Source organism: Haliaeetus albicilla, chromosome 11, assembly GCF_947461875.1.
Source record: "Haliaeetus albicilla chromosome 11, bHalAlb1.1, whole genome shotgun sequence".
NCBI lineage: Eukaryota > Metazoa > Chordata > Aves > Accipitriformes > Accipitridae > Haliaeetus > Haliaeetus albicilla.
In genome coordinates this window covers 4,501,643-4,519,643 of record NC_091493.1, presented here as the reverse complement: position 1 = coordinate 4,519,643, position 18,001 = coordinate 4,501,643, and the positions used below count along the sequence as shown (strand labels likewise).

The 18,001-nt window shown below is 37.3% G+C and overlaps 1 protein-coding gene across 6 annotated transcripts in view; it reads right to left on the bottom strand.

Moving 5' to 3' along the window:
- The window catches only part of PCDH15 (protocadherin related 15), a 710,734-nt gene extending 695,552 nt beyond the window's left edge, over positions 1–15,182 (bottom strand). For 3 of the 6 annotated variants that reach the window (XM_069795896.1, XM_069795892.1, XM_069795897.1), the window contains exon 1: positions 14,912–15,179. The gene's annotated coding sequence lies outside the window, so the exon portion shown is untranslated. Of the gene's footprint in view, positions 1–14,911 lie in introns of all 6 variants that reach the window. The other 3 variants (XM_069795898.1, XM_069795899.1, XM_069795901.1) reach the window with 2 other exon arrangements.
- Between the last annotated feature and the right edge of the window lie 2,819 nt (positions 15,183–18,001).

Here is an 18,001-nt window from a genome sequence, read left to right as displayed (position 1 = left end):
CGTGCCTGCTCCTTACTTTTTCTTAGTCACACCACTTTACTACCCAGAGCAATGCACCCAACTAAAGTATCTGAAAATGCATACATGTACAACACTTTTTTTTTTTAAGTGTAGTGTTGTGAAGTTTGTGTCTGTTTAAATTAGTTATGACTCACTTAAATCAAAACTGTCTAAATACATATGTCCATGCACCCATCCTCACACCTGTATAATAAATTTCAAACTTTAAAACTTAAGCCATTTAAAACTTAAGCCCAGCCTTTAGACCACTGAGATATTGCTCATGCATGTAACTTTTCTTAAATGAAAAGAAAAAATGCCTTATTCTTTTCTACTTATGTATTGAAACTTTCTAAACAAACAAATAAGGTAAACTTAGCAACAACTGAAAACATCAGTGTTACCAACATTCTTCACATACTGAACTCAAAACATAGCACTGTACCAGCTACTAGGAAGACAGTTAACTCTATCCCAGCTGAAACCAGGACAAATAATAATAAAAAAAATTCTAAAGGCTAGCCATGAAAATAGCCAGGAATTAGAAGGCTACAAATATAAAGCAATTGTGACCTTAAGTAAAGGCAAGGTTGTCCACTGCCAATAGTTTATATATACGTAAATTGACAGAAAGACAAAGACAGTCAGAAAGACACAACCACAGTATCACTAGAAAAATCTGACTTTGGCAGTAAGTTTATCTTGGGAGCAAGCACAAAGCCAATTCTCAGTGCAACATAATGATTGCCATATATATTAGATAACATATAGGCATATTTGGAAATACCACCAAATCAGAAGTCAGGATTGTGAATACGGTATCATCATTTCGGTATCAACTTATTATTAACTATTTCTTTAGAAGCATTTCTTCTAGTAACAGCAATATACATTATTTGCACCAACAATTAAATCTCTTTCAAAGCACACTTATGACTTACTGTTATGTGGCTGCCTGTCATCACTGACAGGATTTGAAACATTTTGCCCTACTAGTCACGCTGGGTAGGAATGTACGCTCGTCAGATTATATTCCAATATATTTTAAGTCATTTTTTGTGATTCAATGCTTGTTTGAGAAATTGAATCAAATCTGTCTGCCTTCTTAGTAATGTACAAACTCTGGTTTACTATTTTATAAATGGGGCATTTCAGAGACTTTTATTTGCCAAGCACTCTGTACCAGAAAGTCACAGTCAACATAAAGGAAAGTGAAAGCAAATGGTTAGATACCAGAAGAAATCTGGCACAGTTGCATACTGTCACTTCATCCCTTCCAACTGCTCACTGAAAAATTAATGTGCACATTACTACCTTTGATGATTATAAAGATGTCATTTACTTGGTCTAAAGTGGATATCAGAATATACATTGTCTTGATGACAGCAATAAAGAAATAAAAAAAATCATTTCAGAAAAAGAAGTGATTAAAGTTGCTATGGAATTCCCATTACTTCTGGACTTCTGATAAAAATCATGACCTTGGCAATCATCACATCTGAACCAGAAGCAAGTGAAGTATTAACTAGGCCGCTAGTAAAAGGAAATAAACTCTGAAGTCAACAAGAAATCATCAAGAAATGAACTGAAGACTGGGTTACACTTATAGATTAACCCTATGGAAGCAGCACATGATTTGGCCTAGCCTTCCTAAAACCATACATTAAATAAATTTGGCAGGGGCCAGCTAACATTTGTCTTTCTAACAGTGATACATTTGTTTTCACCACTGTATGTTGCATGGTGCATTACACTACAATTTCAAGAAAGAAAACCTTTCTGAGCAGGATATTAGAGCCACAGCCTCACCTTTAATAAAGGCGTAACACTGGTCAAACTTACTCCCTTGCCTTCATTGAGCTGTCGTGCTGGTTTTATCTCACCTGCAGACAGTACTGTAAGGCAGTGACTACAGAGCATGGCTGGTGCACCCATTTGTGTTTTCTGTGACCACTCCTGGTTTTTTCTCCACAAATTTTTTTTTTTTTTAAATTGCTTTCATTTCAATGTAAAAATGAAAATTGAAAGTCTCTGCAGTTGCCTCTAGAAGATACAAAAGCATACTAAATATATGCAGATTCTCCTATGCATGACAGTTATTGACTAGTCTCAACAACACAAATAAGTAGTATTTTTACAGATGTTTCTTTCTCTATTCCTATTTTCCATATTCTTACCAGAATATCCCCCTCTAAAAATAGATGTAATCGTTGAGGTTCCTGTTTTCATTATTTGCTTTCATGGTAATTTGGGTTTGTACATGAAAGGTCACTTATTCCAGTAAAATGCAAACTTTGTGTCTATCTCCTCATGGAGCAGAACCTAGCGGGAGCAAAGCACTGAACATTCTCATTACAAGAACACTCTCCACAAAGCTTTATGAATATGTGACAGTCCATATACTCCTCCTAAGCACAGGTTCTAGACAGAAGGAAAAATAATGAAACAGAGACAATAAATTACTGCAAAACCTCTTGAACTGCAAGCTATAATGCAAACACTACATAGAAAAGTGCCTTCTTTACCTGAACCTCTCTGCCTTTACACTTCAAAGCTATATATGACCACAGAGATACCACAATAAAGTAACAATTCCAGTGTAAACACAAAGGCAACAATCCACAGAAGATTTCCAAGAGGCTGTTCTGACCTGTTTATACATTACTCATAACTGTGTTATACTTCAGCTTTGTGTACGATACTGACAATTGTTGACATTGGCACAATTGTATATTTTCTTGCATTGACAACACAGGTAATAGAAAGGGCTTTTTGTGTTCCTTGCTTGCCAGCAACATTAGAACAGAACTATGCTGCCTGCTGGATCATCATATGCCAGCTTTTATTGTAGAAAACAACTGTAGAAAGCAAAATGTGAGAAAGATAGACAGGCATAAGTCACATCTGATACGAAGTATTAGATATGAAGTACACACGCACACATGTATGTGGCTGCTAATAGCTCTTCACAAATTGGATTGCAAGCTCAAGATGCACGGAATGAGGAATACATTATCTTTTATCTTTTGCACTGCCAGAATGTAACAGTTAAATAATGCTTTTCTTCTTCAACTCTATCATAAGAACAAAATATATCACAATTTTTTATAACTTCTACATTTATAACAATCCCATGAAATAAAGAATTCTTCTTCCCATTTTACAGAAGGAGACTGGGGCACAGCGCAGACTGAGAAAACTGTTTATTATAAAAATTAAGTTTATAGTTGAGCTGGGAACTGAATGCATTAGTCTAATCTTAGTTCAAGCACATGCTACGTTTAGGAGGCATGGACTGAGAAATAACAAGATCAGCATTGCTATTCAGATCAATTATGCATGGGTAATTTAAGAGCATTTTGTGATCGTCTGCTAAGAAGTTGAATTGATAACTTTGACGCACTTGTCAGACTTTCACACCCTCATCCAGCTTGTCTCCAACAACTGAGTAGAAGTTATCAATGGACACAAGTTGACATTGCACTGGCCTGCAGGAAATCAGCCAATCATTTGATCTTACATGCTTAAAATACATGCAGTTTTTGACTGCTTTATTCTCCTACCTCATCCCTTTATACATTGCCTCTCTTTTCCAAACCCCATCCTAGAGGCAGGCATGCATATGGGACTCCAAGACTGCTCCCATCTCCAAGACTCTCAAGAAGGTGGCAACTGTCTCTTACTCTGCAGGTAACCCAGCGCATTTCTCACCTCGATGAGGGCTCTGGGCCTGGTTAAGTCCCAAACATTTACAAGTAACAGGAAATTCAAGACACAAATCAAAAAACCACAGAACTGATTCAAAATTCTTGAAGTCTGAGTGACTCTATTGTCTGACTTCTGAACGTGCGCTCTTCTAAAGTGTTTGACTGGAGGGTAGGGGTAGCGTTAAACAAGTTGGTAGACAGCCTGTAACTTGGGCTATGTCTGGCTACAAGCTGTTTATCAGGATGTGAAGGCTATGTGCCATAGACTATGCTCTTTTGCCCTCTCTTTGCTCCCCAAAGTGAAGTGACAAAGAAATTTAGGTTGATGTACTCAAAGTCAGAGGTCTGTGTAAGATCTGGGAACACAAACGTTCTGTATATAAGTGAAAAGCCATTAGACATACAATCCTTACCCAGTCAGACAAGGAATCGTAGAAAAGCCTTAAAGGCTTTTCAAAACAACAGCCATTTCAACATTGCTTGTGAAAGAGAGTATTACAACACTGAAACAGAACCATGTACAGAAATTTCTTATTCAGACTTTTTGGTTTTTTAATATGTAATTTGTCCTCGGAAAGTAGTAAAACAATGTCTGCTGATACAAGTATTTCTGAATAAAACCTCATTTTTCATGTTCAAACTCCACACCGACTGACCTAAACGCAGCATTCAGAATCCAATTGATGCACATTTCTTAAGCATTTGATACCATCTCTTGTTAAAAGTGTTCTCCTGCAGGAAACGTATCTACTCTTGGCGGCAATATGCCAAGACAGCTGTAAGGACAGCAATAGGATTTACACCGTTGTTGCACGTAATGGCAATTTCTTATGTTGATGTTCTGCTTCCATTTATATAGATGGAAAGATTCTTCCCGCTTAAGGGACTTCTTTTAAGCTGCTGTTTAACTATCTTTCTGATACGCCAAGAGAAGTCTGAGGTATACAAATAAAGCACCGTCTTATTTACAAAAATTAAGTATATTGAATGTAAGTTTTCTTTTTTTATTTCCTCAGGGAAACAGATTTGGCAATATGGGTGTGATCTTGGTGTGAAAATGCTAAACTGGTCCGAGAGTATGTCCTGGGACAGACATTTCATCCAGGATTGCCCTGAAACATTTACCAGTAGGCTTTCTACCAGTCAGACCTGGAAGGAAAGACTTGCACTTAAACTGAAAGTTTGAAATTTTTCCGTTTCCTTCTAAATATAATGACCAGTTCAAAAGTCACAGTTTTCTGAAGGGCCAATATTAGACCCACAAGCTTCAGAGAAGCTGAAATTTAAGAAAAAACCTTACTAACATACATTTACGAAGTCTCCCTCTGTGCACAGCTGGCACCTGTCCCTCCCCAGGGATGCAATACCCTGCCCTGCAGCCAGAGTTTGGCTGCCAACACGCACCATGCACTCAAAAGCTTGAAGGGAAATACACAGTCCTTGATATAAGTCCCGAGAAAACAAACCAGATTCACAGCTCCAGCAACAACAGAGAATTCAGTATTTGTGGAATGAGTTGAAAAATATCCTAATTTAGGGCAAATCAAATAAATTTGCAGCAAAGTACCTTCTTCTCCATTTCCCACTGGAAAATTTCGTATTCTTTATTAAGGAAGTTTCTATAAAGAAAAGGGATAGAAAGACAAGATTCATCAACCTATCTACAAATAAAAAAACCCAACATAGACAGCAACAGTGTATAACACACCTACCATAAGGAATACAATTTCTCCATAAACTTTGCCATGCAACTTAGCTCTTGCTGAGTTTATGGGGAGTAGTTGTAGCTGAAGAGTCCCCTGTCAAGATGTCCAGCTCTCAAAGAGCAGCGTGCTCAGTCCACAGACATGAAGCCAGGCAGAGAATGCAGAAGTTTCCATCCATATCCAAACACAATTTGAGAATACCTGATACTAACACCAATGAAGGATTTACTGTTTCACCGATCCACAAGGTTCTTATGTCATGTCTGAAAGATTATATAAAGCTATCAAAAAGATTAATTCATCCAGCAGTAAAGAGGTTTAACCTTTAAGGAATAAGCAGTCCTGGGGTTTTTTGCAATGTCAAACAACAGAGCATAATCCTGATTCTACAAGTCTAAATGAGATGAATGACATTTTCTAAATGAGAGTGACTTCCCTGTTGTTCAGGAGAATCAATCTACCTATGTAAGCTTCAGATTACCTTCAGGTATATGTCAAACTGCAAACACCACCCTGACATTTGGGATAAACACCAGAAAGGTAGCAAGCACTCTTGCTCAGACATATGGCTATAGCAAATACTCATGGAGGCAGATTCCACATCAGTCAAACCCTGTTGTATAAACTGCAGCAAATAGGCAGAAGAGATAATTATCTTAAGTCTTCATCCACGGAGCTTGAATCCCCTGGTTAGCTCATCCTATTTAAGCTTTCACTCACACAGAAAAACTCTAACATGCACATCTGTCCCAACAGTGCTCTCATTTCTTTTGGGGAACTTGATTAAAGTAATAAAAATGCATTTGCTGCTGAAATGGGTAATGGGCATTAGGGAATTTTAGCCCTGCTCCCACTCAGACAGATCTTACGGCAACACTTGGCACAATGCCAAAAGGTAAAAAAAGGCCATACCAGATGGAGCAGTCTGGAGGGCTAGGCCAGGTCTTTGCCTCTGATCCACGTCAAAAGCACAAGCCAAGGGAGCGGAGGAAAAAAAAGAGAGAACACACACATCCTTGAATCTTTCTTCGTGTTCAACCGCTTCCAGATCAGGCAGTTGTCAAGTCATATTCAGTTCAGTTGATCAGTAACTTGCAATGGATTTCTCCTCTAAAAAAACATCTGTTCTTCCCTCCAGCCTGTGTGAGCTTCCAGCACCCACAATATCCCCTAGAAGTGTGTGCCACAGCTCAAACACCAGTGGGGTGAAAAACCACCTCTCCTTTTCACATTGAGCCCTGGCTCCTGCAAGCTTCATCTGAGATCACCTGGTTCTCACACTCAAAACGGTAGTGAACAACTGATTCCTACCTACTCTCTTTATAACACCTTTTTAATTTAGTGATTGATAAATATTGACTGGATATTTTCATGGAACTATCTCCTGCGAGTTCAAACTCTTGCTCCCAAATGGTAACAATCAGCTCAGAGATGAAATTAGAATTATTAGTTCCCCACATGTATCTTTTGCCAACTACTTACACTGAATTTCATTTGGCATTTTAATGGCAATCGCTGTCACAGGGTCGTCTGCAGATCTTCCTTGTCAGCTCTCATCTTCAGTACCCCCTAAACAACTTACAACCATCGTTAAATTTTCTCATCTCCCCATTAACCTATTTTCCAGGTCATTCAGGAATACAACAAACATCAAAGATCCTGATGGTATTCCACTGGTGAACTCCTTCCTTTGTAAGGGCTGATCCTAGACTTTTAATCTGTTTCCTACTTTCTAATCAATTATTTGTCCGTGTAAGGATTTCTCTGCTGAAGTCCCAGCTGCCTAACTTCTTTAAAACACACTGGTGAGGAATTTGGCCAAAAGCTCTTGATACAGAATCCTTCTCAAAAAACTCCATAGTTTGTTACCCAATAAGCCATTTTAAACAAGAGGATCCACACAAAGTTAGGATCTTGAACCGGGACAAATACACTAGATATGTGTGTCATTACGAGATCTGAAAAAGCTGTATCACTATGCTCTACAACAGCAAAAAAATGAGTGCCTTTAAGTCTCTGACAGTCTCCTGAGGCAAGATTTTTGTACAAAAATCCTCTTTTCACCTTAAATCAGAGGAAGAGGTGGTTATTGTTTTCTCAAGAAGTTTGCTAGTGGATATCCTCACAGAATGCTTTGATTACATCTAAAAGACACCACATACAGTTGAAAGCTTAGAGGTATTAGTTTCACGGATTCAAAAATTTGACAATCCATATGCTAAGGGCAGGTTGTTGTTGAGCGATTTGTAAAAAATATTTATTTATTAATAGTGAAAACCTACTGACTGAATTAAAAAAAAATGCCAGAAAGGACAACCTGTGGTGTCACAGAAAGACATAAACCTAAGTGTCCCAGCCTTTTGAGGCCTAAAAGGTACCAAAAAGAAACCTGATAGAGCTAAGCTGGTTTGGCCAACTTCAGAGACACTTGTACATCGTCATAATGTACAGATATCCAGTATACATTTTTCAGGCAAAATAACTAAATAAATAAATCAAAGGCCATCAGGTTGCCTTCTGCTTCTGCAAAGAAATATCAAACAACTAAATAACAATAAGCATCAGGATTATTCTATTGATATTTTTATATGTTATCTTCCTGATTATAGTATACCACAGTATCTATAGGGAAGAAATGCACACGATATCCTTTTGGAGATCTCATGCTATAATAAATTCCTTGCAGTGATCTGAAAACTACTATGGCCTGAACGTCAGACTTGAAGGAAGGCATAAAATTTCAGTGATTTTCAATCTGAGAGATGAATATTTCTAGAGCTAGTTGAACCATACATAAACAAACAAAATCTCTCAATATGTATACTCCATGCAAATATGTAGCACAAATGAAAACAAATCTACATATAGGTATGTATGTATATGTACATAAACAGAAAGAGTATGTGCATGTGATCACACCAACAGAACATGCCAGCTAATTAAGACCAAATCTCAGATTATCTTCAGCTGGAAAAAATATACTTGGACTAAGCATTTATTGCACAGTGGTAATAACTGCCTATGTAGTGTTGGCTTATGTCACTGCCTATTCCATCACAAAGTGACTTCTTAATTACCTAATCTCTTGAGATGGCTTCAGGTCTGAATTTTAATTTTTATGTCCTGCATAATGAACAGTGCCATTCAAAGGGAAACCAGAAAATTTCTTCATGATAGACCAGGTCACAGCGAGCACAATTACCTTCAGTTAATACACAGCCAGTATTCTTTCCACAATAGTTTTCTTATGCTAAATACAACAGCTCTTCTGTTGGCAAAATGGGTAAATAATCTTCCCTCCTAAAGCAAGAGCATTATTACAAGGTAACAGAAGCAACAATTGTTCTTGATAATTTAAATACCATACAGGAGACTGTAGAACCTATCGGCATCTAATCTCTTTTCATGCAGTATGACATGCTAAATCCATTATTTAAACACCACAGCTGCTTAAATAAAAGCAGGATTTTAGATATTCCATCCTGCTACTGATTACTTTACATAGGCAAAGCAGCATATTGTCAAACCAACTCGTCCATACACGCATATTTTTTTCAACTCAGAAAGACTTACTTTTCTCTCCTGTACAACTCAAGAGAACCTGTGGACTTAAACTAAAAAAGGAAAGACTGAATTGTTGCGATTCAGTCAAAATCTGACCATTTCAGACTGGATAACAGTTGATAATTTTCAGCTGTCTGAAAGAGAAAACAATCCTTGAAATATCTGAAAGATGAAATCTCTATCAGTTTTTATAAAGCCACTTTATCTGGTTATACCTGACTCTTTCTGCATGATACAGCAAGTTTCCTTAAAGAAAAGATAAAACAGCTTATTCTGCACAGACAAAAGAAAAATGACCCCAAAATCTTCGCATCCCCTAAAGTGAGCTCAACTAAATTGTCACTTTCTAAATGAAGGACATTAGAAACAATGTGCAGCTGACAGCATTTTGCTGATCCTATGACTTTGGGTTGGGTGGCACTGGTCACCTGCTCCTTCACCACCCCTCCTTTTTTCTGAAGCATGTTTTTATTACATTCTTATATTGTCCAAAGGAGCCATAAACGGAGTCCACTAAATAAATTTGCTTGAGAAATTTATATGAGATTTGAAACTTTAATGCAACTGCCAAAAGATTTTGGAGTACTGGAAGAATTAATCTTACTACTCATTACATTTATTGATTCAAATCAAGCTGCTGGACGTCAGCATAGGTGCCATTGCTAAGAAATAAGAAGTTTCCAGGAAATCTGTACGTAGACCTAAAGTGATTGCCAGCTGGGGGAGTGAGGTGGGTAGGCAAGGGGTGTGTGATCTATATGCCAGTACATGCAATACTAATAGATTATTATCCACTACTTGGGATGCTTTCTCCAATACAGGTTTTTATAACCAAAGATGAAACTACATTCCTCAAGCCTGTAAAAGGGCCAGTATTCATAACAGATTTTTCTCTTTAAATACTTTTCAAATAAAATTAGGGAGAAAGAAATAATAAGAAGTTTCCATATCCAAAGGCTGAATTTTTATTTTTTTTTTAATTAGAAGTTAAAACTGGTTGAAGGTAGGAGCTGAACAGTCAACTCCATCCATAAGATCATTCTAAGCTACATAAATAGGAAGAGTCTAATTTTGCTGCTACTTCTGCCCTCAAGTGATGGCTTTTATTTTGAGGATGGAAGGAAACACTGAGTTTTGGAATTCATTTACTACACTTGGTAGCGTAGACCTGAGGTTAAAAGAGCATCTGGGAAAGGATGAAAAATAATGCAGTAATTTTATGCAAAATAACCATAAAAGTATCCACTTCACAAAGAGGACCACCCCACTGTTGAAAGAGACTCTGGTTCAGCTGTGGAGAGAGATCCTTCCTAGGATACAAATTTTATGGAAGTGTTATGTGAGGACAAAACCAGAATGCTGAGCAAGCAGGTGGGGTCTGTTCCACACTAAGCAAGTTGCTACATACAAATGAAGTAACAGAAAATATTTGCCCCCATAGCTTAGGACTATAGTCAGGAAGAGAGTAAGAGAAGACAAGAGAGAGCGAGTGAGAGCGCTCTTGCAGTACCCAAGAACACAACAGTGGTATAAAAATCTAACAGAAACCACAGGTCATCCAATACACTGCATTAAATAGGGGTTTCCATGTTTCTGCCATCACTACAATTATAACCTATATTTCCTAAGTCACACGAGAAATGACTGGACAGGAATGCCCTTGAGTGGGCACAAGGATCTTCCACCAACTAAACAGAAGCTTAACGCACCCACAAAAGATTATAATTTGAAACTGTTGTTAAACTTCAATATAAATGCATATATAACGAACAGGGATTCCACGTGACAGAGCTTTACCTAAGGAAGTTATTAGAAGGTGAAAATGTAACTATTTTGTTTCATATAAATCCTACTACAAACCTCCCCTACGACTGAAGCGCTAATCACAGGCAACACTAATGCAACACAACAATCCATCCAGTGTTTGAAAAGTGTATGGTTGAGCACAGCACAAGAAAACCATTTTATTTACATGACTGAAAAATGGCATCAACAGCAAATTTGTAAAAAGTATATCTACTATAATAATGCCTCATTTTACGGATTAACACAATTGCTTTTCACCTTTTTTCTGTGTGGTATAAACTGTACAAGCATACATGACAAGACACTTGGCAAAAGAATTATTCTAGGAGTTTGCTACAACTCTCTATTTCTGAAGTATCATTTTTACTTGCACTGGTGTGCTAATAAATAAGAGCCGTACCAACAATAAGTCTACCTGAAAGACCTTTTTGGAACACCTGTGATGTAGCCTAGAAGATCTGGCACTAAAAACATCATCACAAAAAAAGCATAAAACTAAACAAATTCACAGATTCACCCACACATTCTGCAATGAAGGCCCAGGAGAAGAAAACAAAAAAAGTCAGAGAGACTTGATACAGATATGGACTTGCCATAACATCTTAACCCATCTTATTGAAGAAGCATCTTATACTGAGGAAAAATTAAATGTAGGTATTAATCATAACCAAAAAAGAAACAGAAGGAAATTAGTTAGAAAGAACTTCACTCAAAACCCATCTTGGATTTGGTTTCTTGTGGTTTGTTGTTAAACCTTCCAGTTACATTCCTCCAATCTTCAGAAATATATACCATATCCACAAACATCTTTGCTTTTCCCTAATGAATATAATCCAACAACAGATAATCCTTACATTTTCACCCCACAAAGAAACAGCGTTAACTCTTGTGAATTGGTTCTTGAAAACAGACCTGATTGAGCCCTGAGCACCCTCAGCTTTCTGCAAAACACACATGTGGACCTCACTGCATCTTGCTTGCAATGCTGCAACCTGATCAGAAAATAAGGACCCAAGAGACTGTGCCTGAGACAGCACAACCCCCAGCAGCACGCCTGCAGGCCAAACCATTTCAGTGCTGCAGAGTGTGCTTCTACCACTTTGCATTTCCACAGAAATAAAAAGCAGCAAGTGTCCTAGAGTCTAGGCATTCCTCTCTCAAAAAGTCCAAAATGAAATACAAAAGCAGATTCACCATAGACACAGGGTTTGGGGTTTTTCACTCCATTCTTAAGCAGTGGATGAAAACAGGGTAATCTTTACATACAGAAATACTCAGCTCAAAGCAGACTGAAAATATAACTAGCTGAAATGACTTAAAATTTGCAGAAATTCTCTTGCATAACTGGTTAGGAAGTTGGGGGGACAAATGAGGGGGCTTTTGTTGGTGGTCGTGTTTTGGGTTTTTTGTTTTGTTTGTTCGGTTTTTTGTTGTTTTTTTAAGCTTGATCAAGGAGAAGGTAACCTCAAGTAGTAAGAGCAAGAGACTGAAAAAAACTTTTTTTTTTTTAATTAAAAAAAGAAAAAAAAAAGACAGAACAAAAAAGATTGCCACTCTCAGGACATCCACATAGTAATGACAGAAAAGAACTGATAAAGATCTGTAACTTTTGCAGAAAGATACAGCTGGTAAAACAGTATTTCTGGAATCTTATCTCTCTGCTCTCAGATGGCAGCTGTGGACCAAGATCTTTTCTCTCAATAAAACGGTCAAAGTCTTGTTAGTACAGGTCATGCTGCTTACAAATGCAAATTCTGGGAAGCTGAGTCCCAGCTCATAAGCACATTTGTGAAGACCGGAGCATTTCCCTTGACACCCTGGTTTTGATTGTCTGAATAGATGTGCTATTTATTATCTACAAAGAGAGACAGGCGAGTACTATCCATTCAGTAATGAACTGAGCAACTGGTGAGAAAAATAATTCTCAAAAATTAGATTTTTTTTTTTTTTTTTTTAAATTTATTTTAAACCTATGAATAGTGTCCAATCCAATCCAGCAGAACAACTGGGAAATTTGATTCTACTTTCAGAAGCAAATATGTAGAACAAAAGCTCAGGAGAATAGCCTTCTCTTTGTAAAAAATACAGAATGATTTCTTCAGTTGAGATGATTCATATTTTAGAGTGGGTCAATGCTTACTGCTTAACAGAATAAATATTTTTAAACTTTCCTATTTGTGAACGTTCTGCTCTAAATTTAAACTTAGAGAAAAAAATCATAATGATAAATAGAAAAACCTCAATAACTTGTCAAAATTCCTTGAGGTTTGTAATTTTGCCCAACAAATGCAGCCTTGATACAATTTAATCCTAGTTAAGGCTTTACAAAATTAAGTTAAATGTAAACTATTGATAAAGATTAGCCTGTTCAGTTTGAATTTTCTGGGTTTTGTTGTGTCACCACTTTGCAAAGGAATGTTATTTTGAGACATGCTGCTAAAACAGTGACATAAAAAGTAGCCTAAAATTTTCTAACTAGGTCAATTCTAACCCTGTTTCCTCCACAAAAATGAGGAAATTTACTGCCTAGATAATACCTAGCACATTAACCTATCAGACAACAGGATCAACTTGTTAAATTTTATATACAAGCTTTCATTAGTTCATGATGCTGAGAAGGTTTTTCTGCTCTACTCCTGCCACAAACCAGTCAGAGTTTACTACTAATAGGTTGTTTGACTACCCTTTGTAACTGAAAGCACAAGTACAACCACAAAAAGACCCTCAGTATTTTTCTTGTCCATAAGCTAGACTTAACAAGTTCATGGGACAAATCTTAGCAGAAGGAATATCGACTAAGAGAGTGTATGCTAAAAGATTACTTATAATTTTAAAAAAATCCAAACCTTTGTGTTGTCATTTGTATATAGTTAGATATTCCACAGAGAATCAATAGCATGGAAGTTAATTAATCAGGTTGACTGACAAAGGAAATGGATGCGAATACAGTTAATCTTACGCACTGGAATTAATTACATGAAGTTTTAGATGATACCACAAATAAAGCTCAGATTGTACTACTGAGATTATCAAGAACACAAACCGTAAATCTTTTATAACATTTAATAACACACATTCCCTACAGAGCAGTGTTAGCAGCCTTTCAGGCAACCACCCAATGAGCAAATACTTAAATGACACACTTAGAAAATTACTTAATGTGAAACATCTACCTTCTGTCACTGGATCCAGAAAAAGGTTATTTTACCAGTAAAATGCAGAATTAGGTCAACTTTTCAGTTTGGTGCCCTTCCTAGCACTTTGTTTCTACCTGGTATGCTTCTCTGCCCTTTTCCCTCCCCCCTTCTACATGCTGTGCCTTCCACCATCAGACACTTCCCATTTAAAACATAACAAGAGGAACACGGTTTCTAATGTACACAGGACAATTCACGTGGTCTTCCTAACGACTTCTCTATCCTTACCACAACCTTCTTCCCCACCTCTAATTGCCAGCTATAATTTTATACACCACAATTTAAACCACATAAAGGATGCTTTCTACCTGCTTCAAACAGATAAGAAAAAAGCTAGAAGGGAACACTACTGTCATCTGTTTGGACATCCCCTGCAAACCATAGTTAAGAATGTCTTAGCTAGCTCCGTGGTGGTATTTGTTGAATTCTATAAAATTTTGATTTAAAAGCATCAAGTAACAGGATAACTGATCTTGTCTTCAAACTATTTTTCTAATACCTCATTCTTATGCTCTGTTTCTATTCTGTATTTGTCTGATTTCAGCCTTCTGTCAAGGATCTTGTCATGCTCCTTTCTGTCATTCCAATCTGCCTCCAGTTTTCAAGCATTTTATTCAGTCTCTGCACCCCTCCAGTTCTCTTCACTAAGCTGTCAGGTAAGAGTCATCTCCTTGGAAATTTTTGTTCCAAGGACATTTGATCACTAGAACTGCCCTAAACCCAAATTCTAAGTAAAGCAACCAAACTAAAGCAAATTAACATGCGTGCTTCTTCAGATAACTTTCACCAATTTCTTTTTTGTAAAAAAAAAACCCACACAAAAAAACCCCAACCCAAAAAACCAACCACCACCTCCCCCCCCCCAAACCATCTTCCCTGTATCTAACAGATAAACCAAAAATGAAATAAAAAAACCCACAGGAAATCTCACCTTTCAATCCTGGTCAGATATGGCTTCCAATAAAAATAAAAACTCCAGCTGTACTATATCCCTTCTGCTTCTCTGAGCAATCTTCTTCCACAACTTCCTCACTTCTAGCTTGCTAGCTGGACCTTATTCTACGTATGTGCAGAAGAACCCAATGCATTATCCATAGAGCAGCTCACTTCTTTTACTCCCTCTCCACAGTATTCATCGTGTTACTTGTAGTGCTGAAGCCAGTAAGAAGCCCATGCATCAGCCCTGTGAAAGAGAAAGTCGGAATAAGGCAGGGCACGTGGACACAGCACAGGGTGGTCAGCTTCATAGATCCCCATCACGCTGCCAGAGTGAGAATAAAACATTGAAAAGCTGGAATGATCAAGCAGAGTAGTCCGAAGAAATAAGACAATCCATGAATTCAGGTTATTACTGAAAACTTGTTTCAAAAGCATGAAAACATTCAGAAGACGACAAGAAAATTCAGAAGAGGAAGCAAGACTAGCATCAGATAAGCAATTGTACAGGGTAAGCTAGATACAGAGCAGATGCTCAGCACAGAACTTGTTAGCCTGAGTGATTCCAAGGGAAGTACCTTGTAAAACAATCGTTCCTCTAAAGATCAAACAAAGGACTTTGCTTCCATTCTCCCCCAACCAAATCTCTTCTCTTTCTAGAGACTTCAGACTGGCAGTAAGCTGCTACGAAAATCCTTGCAGTTTTTCTAGAAAAAGAGTTCTGCTCCATGAGCTATTTTTCAGATGTGGAAAAACACCCCTAAGCTCTTACTACTTTTCATGAATTACAGCTTAAACCCCTGTGTTTCTTCAGTAAACCCCAACACATACTAAACAGATGTCCAACAGCATACATCAGGATACAGAAAACACAATGGGAACATCTCTTGTATATTCTCATCAGAACAAAAATGCACTTTAAATAAAAACCATTTTGTGGAGATGTTTCAAAAATACTAAAGAAAACAGAAAGTGCAAGACTTGTTCTGGTTAAATATTATTCTTTTTTAATGAAACTGTTAATAAAAATATGAAAGTTATGAGTTAAAATTTCTTAAAAATATCTGGAAAACATGCATCTTGAAACTGTAATAGTTTCATTCCAGGAAAAGCTAAGTGAAATATACTTTAATACATTTTTAACATCCAATTAATGCACAGCTGATGATTTCTACTGAGCCACGGTGCTTCACCCACATACCACAGGCAAACGGCACAGTGGTGCGCATCGGCAGTCTTAGCAGTCATAAACAGGGAAGCTTTTGCTGCACTTCAAAACCACCAAAATTGATTACAGCAAAGTCAAGGATGAATTAACATATAACCCAGTCTGTCAAGTGAGGCTAATCACATCTACACATGATATGCTCTGCAAGTGAAGAACGGATTATGTTGAACCAATAGTTATCACCACTTGCAATTTCTTTTAGAAAACACTATCACCTGAGCACTGTTTCTTTCCCTATCGGGACACTACCACATGAGGCACAGCTCAGACAGTAAGCAGCAGCCCCTTTGCAGGACACTACAATAACAGGCTTTGCCAGCCTGGGGAGCTGCAGTGGGCACAGAAGCCTTGAGCTGAGCAGCAGAGAGCTGCTGTACAAACCAATGCAGAAGCAGAGGATGAACTACTGGGCCAATGAGTTTTTTCTTTCAATAGCTTTTTCTTAATGAAAAAAAAAATTGATTTGCAACACACTCTTCATAGGTAAATAAGAAAAAGCATTGGTCTAAATGGGGAGAGAAAGAAAACTGTGCAATGCTACGGCTGAAAACCTTAGGAATACAACCTATAATGAGTTTTGCTGGTAGGGAAGAAGGGTAGAGCTCCTTTAACAATGCAGGAAATCATGCCTGAAACAAGTATTCAGCTTCCAAATTACTTTATATTCACAAATATGCTATAACCGCTACAAAACTTCAGCAGATAATCAGGAATTAGGTCTTTAATTCTTTATCATAGGGATGAGTTAAGATGCCTGTTTAAGGAGCTGGTGTTGAAGAACAATAATCCCCAGTTGTTTGACAAAGAAAATTGGAGCCACTTGAATAACAGACAATATTCCTCAAACAACTGTTCATATGTTGAAAATTCTAATAATCATGAAGTTCAAAAACAGTTCACAAGAAAACTGATCCTGCTCCTAAATATATTCAGCAGTATGTAATACAACTTTTCTAAAGCTTCTTAAACAAAATTACCCACAAAAAGATACAGCAAAAGAACATTTAAGAAGTGAAGTCTCACAGTCAAGGTGTTGGAAACATCAGATTTATAGTTACTGGTGCAAACTTAATTCACCTCTGATGTACATATTTATCATAAAATCATCTGGAATCACGTTCCTTTGCTCCAGAAGGCTCCTGCCTTAGGTTCAATACCAAAGAGGGAAGAATAAAGAAATGGTACATCCAGAACTTCTGAGTCTCTGAATTCCTAACTTTAAAAAAAATCTTTGATTATAGCCTTTGTACAAAACACGCACGTACATATACAGGCATGTATCACCTTTGTGTCAAATGTTTTACAGTTCAAAGAAAAAGATTCCTCCCAAAAAAGGCTGACTCTCCAAGACTCACTTTCCATCAAAAATATTCACCAATATTCTCCTCTGGTTATCAGTGCTATGAAAAAGAAAAACCACCACAAATTGCACAGAACCTTTTCTCCAGACAAGTGACATTTAGCCCACTGTTCCTTCACATCTCTGGCAATCTTCCACTGCTCAAGTGTGCTAACATTAATAAAAAATTTTAAGGTGAGTAAGAATTCTTAGAAATATGTAAGGACTGCGGGAGAAAAGCAGTATTAGAGAAGAAAATCCATTTAAAAAAAAGACAGACAAGATCAAGTCAATTATGATTCTCAAATTGCAGGACTACCAAACTGCCTTATTAAATCAGCCTGTAAGAAGAAAAACAAACAGAAGAGAAAGAATTAGAAGAAACAGCGACCTTTCCAGTATTTTTCCTGACACAAAGTATCTAAAAGTCTGCTTTAATTCAACAAACATATGAAATATTAGAGAAATTGAATTACTTTTTCCAGGAACACTGGATTCTGGGCATTTTCCCTATTTAA